The sequence below is a fragment of the Somniosus microcephalus genome, chromosome 3, assembly GCF_052327205.1.
Source record: "Somniosus microcephalus isolate GS21.2 chromosome 3, FLI_Smic_1.0, whole genome shotgun sequence".
Lineage (NCBI taxonomy): Eukaryota > Metazoa > Chordata > Chondrichthyes > Squaliformes > Somniosidae > Somniosus > Somniosus microcephalus.
The window spans coordinates 250,288,426-250,302,820 of record NC_140989.1 but is presented as its reverse complement, the minus strand read 5'-3'; positions in this window follow the sequence as shown (position 1 = coordinate 250,302,820).

Below are 14,395 nucleotides of genomic sequence, written 5' to 3'. Positions count from 1 at the left end.
TATACATAATGTTGCCTAAAATCGATATCACCATTTCAAAAGGGAATTGGATAAATACTTGAAAAGGAAATATTTGCAGGTCTATGGGGAAAGAGCAGGGGAGTGAGACTAATTGGATAGCTCTTTCAAAGAGACAGCACAGTCACGATGGGCCGAATGGCCTCCTTCTGTGCTGTACCACTCTATGATCTGGCATCCAGCTATGACACATCCTCTATTTATAAACAGGTGAACTGTGCATCCCGGATACTGTTTTCCTAGTTCCAGTCTAAATCTTTTATAAGTTATGATGCATTGAACTGTCCAACTGACATCCATTAACCGACGGCCATACTTAAACATGTTCATGTTTTAAAATCAGATCATACCTTTCAAACTATTAAAAAGACCCTTAGCCATTAGAGTGATTATGAGGTACAACCTAAATATTCATTCCTGTTCACACGCACAAAATTGGTCATTCTGAAATTATGATCATGTCCCTTTAAAAAAAATTGAGTTCTTTTAAATTAAACATATATATCCTAGTGGAGAAGCATGAGGTCATTAAAATAAACATTCAACAAAAAGCAGTACGGGGATTAATTCCTGTTTTTAGTCTTCATAATTAATAGACAGACAGGCCACCAAACCCTCTTCCCAAAGGTAGCAACACATTGGAAAGCCACATAAAATACATATCAGATTTATGATTGCAGTGAAATAATTACTGCTAGTACTAAAAAAAATGACCACATGATAACAGTGGAAGAGGAAACACCTTAGAATTGCTGTCTCATCTGGGTTGTTCGACTTGACTTCAGATAATTAGAAAGTCTGTGTTCTCTTAGCTTGCTTCCCCCTGGCAGTACAATCCAAATCTCACACTCCGAGCTAGCCCCCTGTACCATATTACATTTTCACCGTACATGAACTCACACTCCCGCTTGGCTGTGCTTTATAATGACATGGGAAATCAACTGGAGTGTGCTGTCACCTACTGCTTCTTCAATAGCTCATAACAAAGATGATGTTATGATATGGCCTAGAGAATGTTACCAGGAAGCAATGTTCCATCTTCCCCATGCCTGGGCGGGATGTTCTCAGTAATGCCTTCACTCTGGCCCAAGAACAAGGAACTGTAAATTCGTTTTTTTTAAAAAACTGGATGGCAACAGCCCCTGAGAGTAACGCTGTGTCTCAGCAAATCATTTCTGAATTAGATACCTGGAAGTCCTGTTGAGAACACGGCAGAGTATGAATGATTTCCTTCGGGAAAGGTTGGAGATGTGAGTCAAAGACAATGTAGTCTGTTATTCACCAACCAAAATCAAAATTAGTCATGTTAATTTCCACATTTACTGCAATATAACTTGCATAAATCTACATGTAATACATTCCCGAAGTAAACTTTCTACCTCGTGCTTCTTCTGGTGCAAAGGTATCATGGACTGGTTCATGTACTCACCAAGAGCTGAGCAGCTCACAGTAAGCTGCATTAATATTGCTGTCTGTCCTGATTTTTTCAAAAGCTAAGTTTCAAAGACTAGTTGAAATTAAAAGAGTTTGTCAACACCAAGGTGCTGGATGGCCAGATGTTTCTAATTAATTGGCACAAATTGGCTTCCACATTTCCCTGTGCTACAATATTGATTACACTTCAAAAGTACCTCATTTGGCTGTGAAGCACTTTGGGACATCCTGAGGAAAGAACATTCTTTCTTTCTTTATTGACACAAGAATAAATGTACTATGCACTGGAGAACAGCAGAATAATGAGATCTAGTGTGTGTAGTGCCTAGTATGTTATTACTATTGAATGTTCTGGGATTGTTACACCTTCACTAGATGTTATATCAGTAATCTATGTGCATTACTTAAATACATAACCAGAGTGAACAGGTTAATACCAGTTGTAAGAGGAATCCTGAAGATAGAGGGTAAAATATCCACAACTTTCTGCTGCTGTGTAGTTTCTTTATTTAACTGTGTCTGTACAACACAGACACATGTTGTGGGATTTCCCAACAATCAAGTACCTATCAGATCAACCCACCTGCCCATCATTCAGTAGTCTGAATGACCCTGAAATACCAATGCCAACTATAGCAAATTTGACCCTGAGCATTCTTATATTGTTTATTTATCCAGAACTCCGGTGAGTTTTGATATATGACAAACGAATAGTGTGCCGACACTCAAAATACTTCCACTCACAGTGGGGGAAGGAGGGAACTTATCTATCCATCCAACTCTTCCTCCACTCTCCAGGCCTACCGAGAGAGAAAACACGTAACAGTTCCTGTGCAAGCATGAGGGAATCAATCTGTGGGAAAGATTTCTCCCCCTCGGAAAGAGTCCGGAACTTACAGGTAAGGGAACATTTTCCAGAGCATCCAGAGGTGAATTCCAGAGGTGAGGTGCGACTGACTGCCCTTGACATCAAGGCAGCTTTTGACCTAGTGTGGCACCAAGGAGCCCTAGTAAAATTGAAGTCAATGAGAATCAGGGGGGAAACTCTCCACTGCTGGAGTCATACCTAGCATGAAGGAAGATGGTTGTGCATGTTGGAGGCCAATCATCTCAGCCTCAGAACTCGCTGCAAGACTTCCTCAGGGCAGTGTCCTCGGCCCAACCATCTTCAGCTGCTTCATCAATGACCTTCCCTCCATCATAAGATCAGAAGTGGGGATGTTTGCTGATGATTGCACAGTGTTCAGTTCCATTTGCAACTCCTCAGATAATGAAGCAGTCCATGCCCGCATGCAGCAAGACCTGGACAACATTCAGGCTTGGGCTGATAAGTGGCAAGAAACATTTGCGCAACAGAAGTGCCAGGCAATGACTATCTCCAACAAGAGAGAACCTAACCACCACCACTTGACATTCAACGGCCTTACTATCACCGAATGCCCTACTATCAACATCCTGGGGGGTCACCATTGACCAGAAACTTAACTGGACCAGCCACATAAATACTGTGGCTACAAGAACAGGTCAGAAGAGTCTCACCTCCTGACTCTCCAAAGCCTTTGTACCATCTACAAGGCACAAGTCAGGAGTGTGATGGCATACCCTCCACTTGCCTGGATGAGTGCAGCTACAACACTCAAGAAGCTCGACAGCATCCAGGACAAAGCAACCCGCTTGATTGGCACCCCATCCACCACTTTAAACATTCACTCCCTCCAACAGTGGCGCACCGTGGCTGCAGTGTGTACCATCTATAAGATGCACTGCAGCAACTCGTCAAGGCTTCTTCGACAGCATCTCCCAAACCTGCGACCTCTACCACCTAGAAGGACAAGGACAGTAGGCACATGGGAACACCATCACCTCCAAATTCCCCTCCAAGTCACACACCATCCTGACTTGGAACTATATCGCCATTCCTTCATCGTCGCTAACAGCACTGTGGGAGTACCTTCACCACATGGACTGCTGCAGTTCAAGAAGGTGGCTCACCACCACTTTCAAGGGCAAATAGGGATGGGAATAAATGCTGGTCTTGCCAGCGATGCCCACATCCCAGGAACGAATAAAATAAAAATGTGCTAAGTGTAAACTATTTTAAGTGATAATGTGTTTCCAGAGGAAAAAAGGAGGCAGGGAAAAAAGATAGATTAAGTATTGTGTACTACCAAGTTCCACTACAGGGCTATGACTCAGCTTTTGCTCAGATTGTGCTTTTGACTGCTCCATCGTCGCTGGGTCAAAATCCTGGAACTCCCTCCCTAACAGCATTTGTGGGAGCACCTTCACCACACGGACTGCAGCGATTCAAGAAGAAGGCCCAACACCATCTATTAAAGGCATCTAGAGATGGGCAATAAATGCTGGCCTCATCACCAATGCCCATATCCCGAGAATGATTTTTTTTTAAAAGGAGCAATTTGGGAATATAGAAAAACTGCAATGATTTGAACCAAAGGTAAAACAATGTAGGTGACCAGCTATTATGCCTTTATTGTGCCTAAATTGAGTTCATTACAACAGATGAAAGTCAGAACCGGGGGCAGGGGGTGGGGGTGGCAGGGAGAGTTTTAACCCCCCCCCCCGCGATGGGCAGGAGAGGGGTGGGGGGGGGATAGGTTAAAATTTCAAAAATCTGAAACCCCACTCCAACCCACTTCGAATGCGCCCACTTCCAGTTTTAACAAAGACAGGTTGGGGGCAGGTGACTAACCTGCTCTTGAGAGGTGGGTCAGTTATCTAAATATGATAATAACACTGCGTACCTCAAATTTTAACAGACTTATAGATTTAACGCCTCCAGCACAGGTTTCCCGAGGGTCAGGAAACCCGGCAGCTGAAGAGAGGTGAGAATGGCCGGACCCAACAGCTAAGTGCCTTTCCAGCACTGCATGTGGGTCAACAGGTATAGTGGGCGGGGACTCGATAGTTAGGGGAACAGACAGGCGTTTCTGTGGCCGCAGATGTGATTCCAGGATGGTACGTTGCCTCTCTGGTGCCAGGGTCAAGGATGTCACTGAACAGCTGCAGAACATTCTGACGAGGGAGGGTGAATAGCCAGAGGTTGTGGTCCATATCGGTACCAACGACATAGGTAAAAAGAGGGATGAAGTCCTGGAGGCAGACTTTGGGAAGTGAGGAAAGAGATTCAAAAGCAGGACCTCAATGTTAATAATCTCTGGATTACTCCTGGTGCCACGAGCTAGTGAGTACAGAAATAAGAGGATAGAGACAATGAATGCATGGCTGGAGAGATGGTACAGGAGGGAGGGCTTTAGATTCCTGGGACATTGGGGCTGGTTCTGGGGGAGGTGGGACCTGTACAGGCCAGACAGGTTGCACCTCAACAGAGCTGTTGGGGAGGGCACCAGGATATAGCATTAGAAAGGAGAAACAAAGTGCATGAAGGATTAGGGGAGACGGATAGCAGTAGAGTAAGAAATAGTACGGTATTAGGTGGGGTCAGACTAAGAGAGAATACAAGAAGGTCTAAGATATGTTTACAGTGCATGTGTGTAAATGCATGAAACGTGGTTAATAAGGTTGGTGAGCTGCAGGCACAAATACACACATGGGAATATGATGTCGTGGCAATAACGGAGACTTGGCTCAAAAAAGGGCAGGATTGGGTTTAAATAGTCCTGGATATAAGGTGTTCAGGAAAGATAGGGAAGGAAAGATAGGAGATGGTGTGGCAGTATTGGTTAAGGAGAATATTACAGTGCTGAAGAGAGAAGATGTCCTGGAGGGGTCAAGGACAGAATCTATTTGGTTAGAGTTAAGAAATAATAGTGGTGTCATTGCACTACTAGGTGTATTCTATAGGCCACCAACTGGTGGAAAAGATATAGAGGAGCAAATTAGCAGGGAAATTACAGAGAGGTGCAATAACTGTAGAGTAATGATAATGGGAGACTTCAATTATCCCAATATAGACTGGGATAGTAATAGTGTAAAGGGCAGAGATGGGGAAGAATTTCTGAAGTGTGCTCAGGAGAGCTTTCTTGATCAGTACGTTTCCGGCCCAACGAGGAAGGTGGCATTGCTGGATCTGGTTCTGGGGAATGAGGTGGGTCAAGTGGAACAAATGTCAGTAGGGGAACATTTAGGGAACAGTGATCATAGAATTATAAGGTTTAGATTAGCTATGGAAAAGGGCAGGGAGCAATGTAGAGTAAAAATACTTAACTGGAGGAAGGCAAATTTCAGTGGGTTTAGAACAGATCTGGCCTGGGTAAATTGGAATCAAAGATTTGCAGGCAAAACTGTAATCGAACAATGGGCTGCCTTTAAAGAGGAGATGGTTCGGGTACAGTCGAGGTACATTACTATGAGGGGGAAAGGTACGGCAACTAAAGCCAGAACTCACTGGATGATGAAAGAGGTAGAGAGTAAGATGAAGCAGAAAAAGAGCACATATGTCAGATACAAGTGAGAATCAGGCTGAATATAGAAAGTTCAGAGGGGAAGTGACAAAGAAAATAAGAGGGGCAAAGAAAAGGTATGAGAATGGATTGGCAGCTAACATAAAAGGGAATCCAAAAGTCTTCTATAGGCATATAAATAGTAAAACGGGTAGTAAGAGGAAGGGTGAGGCTGATTAGGGACCAAAAAGGAGACCTACGCATGGAGGCAGAGGGCATGGCTGAGGTACTAAATGAATACTTTGCATTTGTCTTCACCAAGGAAGAAGATGCTGCCAAAGTCATAGTAAAGGAGGAGGTAGTGGAGATACTGGATGAGATAAAAATTGATAAAGAGGAGGTACTAGAAAGACTGTCTGTACTTAAAGTAGATAAGTCACCAGGACCAGATGGGATGCATCCTAGGATGCTGAGAGAAGTTAAGGAGGAAATCGCGGAGGTACTGGCCATAACCTTCCAATCCTCCTTAGATACTGGGGTGGTGCCAGAGGACTGGAGAATTGCAAATGTTACACCCTTGCTCAAAAAAGGGTGCAAGGATAAACCCAGCAACTACAGGTCAGTCAGTTTAACCTCGGTAGTGGGGAAGCTTTTAGAAACGATAAGCAGGGACAAAGTTAACAGTCGCTTGGGCAAGTGTGGATTAATTAAGGAAAGCCAACACAGATTTGTTAAAGGCAAATCGTGTTTAACTAACTTGATCAAGTTTTTGATGAGGTAATAGAGAGGGTTGATGAGGGCAAGGCGGTTGATGTGGTGTACACGGGCTTCCAAAAGGCGTTTGATAAAGTGCCACATAATAGGCTTGCCAGCAAAGTTGAAGCCCATGGAATAAAAGGGACAGTGGATGCTGCATGGATACAAAATTGGCTAAGTGACAGGAAACAGAGAGTAGTGGTGAACGGTTGCTTTTCGGACTGGAGGAAGGTATACAGTGGTGTTCCCCAGCGGTCGGTACTAGAACCATCGCTTTTCTTGCTATATATTGATGATTTGGACTTGGGTGTACAGGGCACAATTTCAAAATTGTAGATGACACAAAACTTGGAACTTTAGTGAATAATGAGGAGGATAGTGATAGGCTTCAAGAGGACATAAGCAGGCTGGTGAAATGGGCGGACACATGGCAGATGAAATTTAATGCAGAAAAGTAGTGAAGTTTTGGTAGGAAGAACGAGGAGAGGCAATATAAACTAAAGGGTACAATCCTAAAGGGGTTGCATGAACAGAGAGACCTGGGGGTATATGTGCACAAATCATCGAAGATGGCAGGGGAGGTTGAAAAAGCAGTTAAATAAGGATCCTGGGCTTAATAAATAGAGGCATAGAGTACAAAAGCAAGGAAGTTATGATGAACACTGGTTTGGCCTCAACTGGAGTATTGGACTGGGTTTTTCCAAACTCGGCGGGTCCGTGGTGGGCGACATCCATGGCGTGTGGGGACCTCGCATCTGTCTCGATCCCGGCCTCCCACAAGATTTCACGTTAATAAGGCTTCTTAAGCCCGCTCTGCTAGCTTACCGGCCAATTAGTAGGAAGCAGGTCTGATGACCAGCTGGTTTCCTTAAAGGGGCCATGTCAAGTTGATTTTGACAGTTCTGCTGTCAGTGTTCTGCAGCATTGAAGTGCTGCAAACACTGACAAGCACTGCACAGAGGTGCACGGCTGCACCCAGGCTCTCCCATTACTCCCCTCCATATGCTTATAGGGGGGAGTCACAGCATGTAGGGAGGTTCTTGCAGTCAGAATCAGGGGAATTTATAATGGGGAACAAAGAAATGGCAGACCAATTAAATACATATTTTCGTTCTGTCTTCACAAAGGAGGACACAAATAACCTCCCAGAGATGTTGGGGAACATAGGGTCTGATGAAAGGGAGGAACTGAAATAAATCAGTATTTGTAGGGAAATGGTGTTAGGGAAATTGATGGGATTGAAGGCCGATAAATCCCCAGGGCCTGATAATCTACATCCTAGGGTACTTAAGGAAGTGGCCCTAGAAATAGTAGATGCACTGCTGGTCATCTTCCAACATTCGATGGAATCTGGAACAGTACCCATGGATTGGAGGGTAGCTAATGTTACCCCACTATTCAAAAAAGGTGGTAGAGAGAAAATGGGGAATTACAGACCAGTAAGCCTGACATCGGTAGTGGGGAAAATGCAAGAGTCCATTCTAAAAGATGGAATAGCAGAGCATTTGGAAAACAGTGACAGGATCAGACAAAGTCAACATGGATTTACAAAAGGTAAATCGTGCTTGACTAATCTACTGGAATTTTTTGAGATTTAACTAGTAAAATAGATAAGGGAGAACCAGTGGATGTGGTGTATTTGGACTTTCAGAAGGATTTCGATAAGGTCCCACATAAGAGATTAGCGTGTAAGATTAAGGCACATGGGATTGGGGGCAAGGTATTGACTTGGGTAGAGAACTGGTTGGCAGATAGAAAGCAAAGAGTTGGAATAAACGGGTCTTTTTCCGAGTGGCAGACAGTGACTAGTGGGGTACCGCAGGGATCGGTCCATGGACCCCAGCTATTCACAATATATATTAATGATCTAGACAAGGGAACTAGATGTAATATCTCCAAATTTGCATACGACACAAAGCTGGGTGGGCGTGTGTGCTGTGAGGAGGATGCCGAGAAACTACAGGATGATTTGGACAGGTTGGGTGATTGGGCAGAAGCATGGCAGATGCAATATAACATGGATAAATGTGAGGTTATCCACTTTGGTGTCAAAAACAGGAAGGCAGATTATTATCTGAATGGCAATAGATTGGGAGAAGGGGAAATGCAACGAGACCTGGGTGTCCTTGTGCACCAGTCGCTGAAGGTAAGCATGCAGGTGCAGCAGGCGGTTAAGAAAGCAAATGGTATGTTGGCCTTCATAGCGAGAGGGTTTGAGTACAAGAACAAAGATGTCTTGCTGCAGTTGTACAGGGCCTTGGTGAGACCACATCTTGAGTATTGTGTGCAGTTTTGGTCGCCTTATCTGAGGAAGGATATTCTTGCCATGGAAGGAGTTCAGCGAAGATTCACCAGGCTGATACCTGGGATGGCAGGAATGACGTATGAGGAGAGATTGGGTCGATTGGGCTTGTACTCGCTGGAGTTTAGAAGAATGAGAGGGGATCTCATTGAAACTTATAAAATTCTGGCAGGACTGGACAGACTAGATGCAGGGAGGATGTTCTCGATGGTCGGGGAATCCAGAGTCAGGGGTTACAGTCTAAGGATAAGGGGTAGGCCTTTTAGGACAGAAATGAGGAGGAATTTCTTCACCCAGAGAGTGGTGAACCTGTGGAATTCTCTACCACAGAAGGCAGTAGAGGCCAATTCATTAAATATATTCAAGAAGGAGTTGGATATATTTCTTAAGGCTAAAGGGATCAAGGGGTATGGGGAGAAAGCAGGGACCGGGTACTGAACTTGGATGATCAGCCATGATCGCATTGAATGGCAGAGCAGGCTAGAGGGGCTGAATGGCCTACTCCTGCTCCTACCTTCTATGTTTCTATGTTTCTCTTCCCTTCCAATGGGCAGAAGACATCTCCCCAGGAGACCAACGCAGCCTGGTTGTACATTGCACAGGAGGGCACAAGCAGGGATGTCTACAGGAGGGCTAGGCTGCAGTGGCGCAAACCTTTCAATGATCTCAGTAGATCATAAAAGATTACTGCAAAGTCACACTCAACCATATCCTGCTGTGCCACTCATCACATGCCCATTACTCTGCCTTCCCTACCCTACTCCAGCACATCTTTACTCACACCAATTTACCTTGCACCTCAACCCATCCCTCTCTATCTACATTATCACTTCCTCATCTCACTAGCCACCCCTCACACTCACCCTCATCCTAGTCCAATCATACCAACTAACAACACACAATGGTAGGCACTTGGATGGTTTAGCCAATATTCATGTGAAGTTTCTGGTAATGTGCTGTCAAACATTGAAATCTTTATTTTGAACACTTTGGCCTAGAAATTGGGTTGGGGCGCCAAAGTGGCGCAAAAGTCGCCTGAGCGCAGGATTTAGCGCAGCGTTCGAGGCTTTAGCGATCGTCAGATATTCAGTTTCATTGCTCCTCGAGGGACACGGGGCGAGGCTCGAGGAGCTCCGCATCCCTCTTAGGGCGCTGAAACTGAATATCGCAGCGCAACGTGCCGCAGTGCCACACGCTGCGGCACGGCACGCTGCGGTACTGCAGGCCTTCCTCCCACTGTTAAGGGGGAGGTGCCAGCAACAGCGCGATCCCCGCTCGCGAGTGCCGGCAAATGAGCCCGGCACCAAGGAGAAGTGCCGGGCTCTCGGGAAACAGCCGGCAATGCCGCGGGGGGGTGGTTAGGAGGTCGGGACGGAGGTGCTGGCAGGCGGCTGCCGAAAAGGCGGCCGCCCCGCACCTCCACTTTAACTTGCGCCGCTGCCGGCACAGTAAGGCACCGTGAACCGGGCGCGGGTAGCGAGCGGCGCAACTGCGGCGTTTGCTACCAAATATCGCGAACGGGGCACGAATGGGGCGCTGCGCACACCGATTACGTCATCGGTGGCGGCGCAGCGCAAATGCCTAATGCCACCATTAGCGCCCCTACTGAATATCGCGGGAGATGCAGCCAGTGGCGCTACAGCCACTGACTGCCTCTTTAGGCGCTAACAGGTGGCGCTACTCACCCAATTTCTCCCCCTTTGTGTTCTTGGACAGATTTGTGTGAACCTTTGGAAATGGCTTAGTGAGTTGCAGTGAATGGTGAGACATAACGGTACCCCCTGCCCCCAATGGTGATGAGTGTGAAAGGAATGGCTTGGACATTGTAAGGATGCTTTATGGTGTTGGTGTGGGGTGGTGTCAACCTGGTGCATCATCAGCAGCTAGGGTGTACAGTGTTAAGTGAAGCAAATCTGGACATGGTGAGGCCATCCCTGGCATCCCGGGCAGCAATGTGCACAGGTGATGTTGCCCTGTGTCCAGTGCAGCATCAGCTGATTGCAGAGAAGGCTGGTGCGGATGTTGGTGCAGCTGGTGTGCCCAGTGATGCTGGTGTTGGAGCTGATCATGGTGGGATTCTGAGGACCAAGGTAAGATTTTTTCAAGGGCACCGATGCTGATGGAATAGATGGCAGGTGAGGTTGAGATGACAGGAGTAATCTGTCAATGTTGAGATAGGTTGTTCCAAGGAGGTGACACTGGATAGAGAGATTACTCCAAACACTTCAAAAATGCATAAAGCTCAAAAGTGGGTTCCAAATACTGAAGGCTGAAGCTTCTGAGATTGGAAAGTGACCAGCTGTAAAATGGTAGGTTTTATACCACTTTTGTCACTTTCACCTATTCACAGCAATCCACAGTGATTGAGAACCCGACATATTTACCTGACGTGATAGCCGCTCTCCGGGAACCTCGTTGAAAACCTTGTAAAATGGTAAGTACATGGGAAAATGGTTCTTAACTACCTTTTAATAAGCTTTTAACTATCTAAATTGGCTGACCCGCCACTTGGTGTCGGGTCTGTTCAGGGATGACAGACTCGACACTTGGGAAACTGACAAGGAGGTGGGTTTACAGCGGGATACCGACCCGCTGTCGATCTTTGTGATTTTGACAGCGGACCCGCCTCCAAACCCGCCCTCTGAGCGCCGGCAAAATCCAGCCCATTGTGTCCAATTCTGGGCACTGCACTTTAGGAAGGATGTGAAGTCCTTAGAGAGGGTGCAGAAAAGATTTACAAAAATGGTTTCAGGGATGAGGGACTTCAGTTACGTGGATAGACTGGAGAAGCTGGGGTAGTTCTCCTTAGAGCAGAGAAGGTTGAAAGCAGATTTGATAGGAGTGTTCAAAATCATGAAGGATCTAGACAGAGTAGATAGAGAGAACCTGTTGCCATTGGCGGAAGGGTTGGGAATCAGAGGACACAGATTTAAGGTGATTAGCAGTAGAACCAAAGGCAACATGAGGAAAAATGTTTTTACGTAGCGAGTGGTTAGGATCTGGAATGCACTGCCTGAAAGGGTCATGGAAGCAGACTCAATCATGGCTTTCAAAAGGGAACTGGATAAGTACCTGAAGGAAAAAAAATTGCAGGGCTACGGGGAAACGGTGCGGGTGTGGGGCTAGCTGATGTACTCTTGCAGAGAGCCGGCACAGGCTCAACGGGCCGAATGGCCTCCTTCTGTGTGGTAACCGTTCTATGATTCTGGGAGCAGGAGTGCTTCCCCACACAACCCCTCAAGCAAACTTGCTTCCCTCCCCGTGATCCGAAACCCCCGTCCGCATGAGCCAAAGCTCCCTTCCCTGCGATCCGAAGCCTCCCTCCCTGCGATCTGAAGCCCTCTCCCTGCGATCTGAAGCCCCTTCCCTGCAATCTGAAGCCCCCTCCCTGCGATCCGAAGCCCCCTCCATACAATCCAAAGCCCCCGATACGCGATATTAAGCCTTCCCGCGATGCAAAGCCCCCCTCACAGCGATCCGAAGCCCCTCCGATCTGCGACCTGAAGCCCCCTGATCTGTGATCTGAAGTCCACCCTGACCCATAATCTCTTCAACCCCCCCCCGCACGATCTCTGCCCCCACCACAATCTCTCCCCCCAACACAATCTCTACCCCCCCCACAATCTCTCTGTGAGGGTGCCGGTCAGTTCCTTCAGTAACCTCTAGATGGCACCTTCACTTGTTGGTTTCCCTTTGTTAATTGTTTCTAGTCTCTTTCTCTTGGATGGAGCCCAGCAGAGCGGACACTTCCTCAAAAAAGTGCACTTGCTGCGCACCGCCCTGAGGGGCGTACACGTTCACTAGATGGAGCGGCACGCCCCCCAGGCGAACAGTGACCTGGAGCAAGCGGCCCGGCACGAGCTCCCTGAACCCCAAGATCTCCAGCTGAAAATACGGGGCCAACAAGCTAGCCACCCCGCTGGAAATGCTGGAGAGGTGACTCATGCTGACCCCTCCTTGCCACTCCAGGAGCCACGTGGCCTCGTCTCCCGGAACGGTGTGGGTTTCTTGCAGGAAGCACACCGCATACTTCCCGTCCCGAAGGACCGAAAGGTTATTAAATCTGCGGTGAGCCTCCCTGCTGCCGTTGATGTTGAGGCTGGCTATGGTTATCTTCATCTCAGAAGCATAGTGCAACCTCTACCTACAACTAACGGGGGGAGGGAGCGCAGCTGCTAGTCGACCGCCACTCCCTCAGCAGCCCAGTGAGGAACGACCTGAGCCGACGCAGCTCGAGCGGGCTCACGTCCGCGCCCATGGCCTTGACGGCGGCGCGGGCCGACCCGATGAGCAGCACCAACTCCGACCACCTGGCGAGGGCCAGCTGGGTCTTGTTCTGACGACCGTGGCGCACGGCCACAAAATCCTGGAGTTCCCCGACGGGAATGAGGGGAGACCAGGCGAGGGGCACGAGTTCATCCATCGCCTCGTCGGCGATGGAATCCAACTCGTCCTCTGTGCCCATCACCGAGTCCCCGTCCTCCTCCGGGGGGTCGTCACCGGCGGCCGACATGTCCGTCGCGCAGTGCGCAGCGAACGGCTCGGCCGCAACAGCTGGCCCCGCCTCCGCCCGGATCCCACCCCCAGGATCGGTGGCAGAGGAATCCTCCCCGGAGCCCCCCTCCGCCTCAGACGCCGGAACGACCGGAGAACTCGGAGAAAAAACAAAACCGAACTCCTCCAAGACGTCCGGCGCCGGAGACACAGTCAGAGGGCCTTACACTTCCGCGCCACCGGCCTCCGACCCAGCAGATGGGGTTTCTTCAGCTAAAACCTTGACCAGGTCGAGCAGCCCCTGGGAAATGTCCGGGTTGCTTTGGGCGAGCTCACTTTCATCGAACTCGCCCGACCCACACACCAGGCCGCCTGACCCGTCGAGGGGTAACGGCACCGAAAGATAATCTATTTCTGCCGCGGGTTGCTCCGCGACCCCCCCCACGGGCAGGGTCTCGTCCCCATCCCCGGGAGGCACGTGCTGGACAGACACATCTGCCTCAGCCTCCCGAGGGACAGGCAACCCCTGTCGAACGCCGGAGATGGTGACAGCGGGGGGGTGGGGGCGCAGTACCCGCGGCAGGCAACGACTCCCCCTATTCGGAGGGACCTTCCTCCTCCCAGTCCTCCTCCTCTTCCAGGGGGTCGCGCCTTCTTTTTAGCGCGGAGGGAGCGAGGGAGACCTCCATGCCTGCAGGGGCCTCCTCCTCTGCTCCCTCCGGCGGGGCAGGTTCGTCGGGTCCCTCGGGCCCGAGCCCGGCTGCAGGTAATAACGTTTCCGCCTCGGCGGTCGCGACCACAGGCTCGGGCACGAGGTCCCTCCCACCCTCGCCTGCCCCGACCAACTCCGCGATGCGCGCGGGTGTCAGGGGCTCCAGATCCAGGGGCTCGCCCTCCGCGGGGGGACCCACCCTGAGATGTTTGACTTTCCCCCGCGCCTTCTTTCCGCCCGGACGCACTCCCTCCCCCCCGCCGGAGGCCTTGATGGCATCGGCCTCCGACGACGACCGCGCATCAGTTGTTCGGG